Source organism: Lupinus angustifolius, chromosome LG03 (assembly GCF_001865875.1).
Source record: "Lupinus angustifolius cultivar Tanjil chromosome LG03, LupAngTanjil_v1.0, whole genome shotgun sequence".
Lineage (NCBI taxonomy): Eukaryota > Viridiplantae > Streptophyta > Magnoliopsida > Fabales > Fabaceae > Lupinus > Lupinus angustifolius.
In genome coordinates, this window is record NC_032011.1 from 20,496,232 (window position 1) to 20,496,873 (window position 642).

Below are 642 nucleotides of genomic sequence, written 5' to 3' on the forward strand. Positions count from 1 at the left end.
TTATTCTTGAAAGTTTATGATGTTGATAAGTTGTTGTTAAAAATGTTTTATTTTTAGAAAGTATTATGTTTAAAAATGGTTTAGCATATTTTACTCTTTGATTTCTAAGTTAAAATAATGATTTGGGATAAAAGATGATTTATTAAAGTCTTGACATTCATAAATTAAAGTGTTATGAAGTTTTGGATATTAAAGTAGTAGAGAGTCTTACCTTAGGATTTATTTTCATGACTATGAAATTAACACTTACTAACTTTTGAGGTTTTTCCTAAAAAATTAGGAGGTGTTAAGATATTCATAAAAAATTGTTGTATTTATTTTAGTTGACTTACTTTAAAGTGGTAAGTATAACTAAAATATGTTTAGTGTAAAATATTAAATTAAGAGTCATTCTTTTTCATGACTATAAAAATAACACTTACTAACCATTGAGGTTTTTTCGAAAAAATTAAGAGGTGTTAAGATGTTCATGAAAATTTATTTTAGTAGTATACTTGAAAAAATGAGATTTACCTAAAAGTCTTGACTTTATAAACTTAAAGTGTTATGAAGTCTTAGATGGTAAAATGATTTAAAAATGTTGAATCTTAGTTAAGTGAACTTACTTTAAAATGGTAAGATTTACTTAAAAAATATTGATTT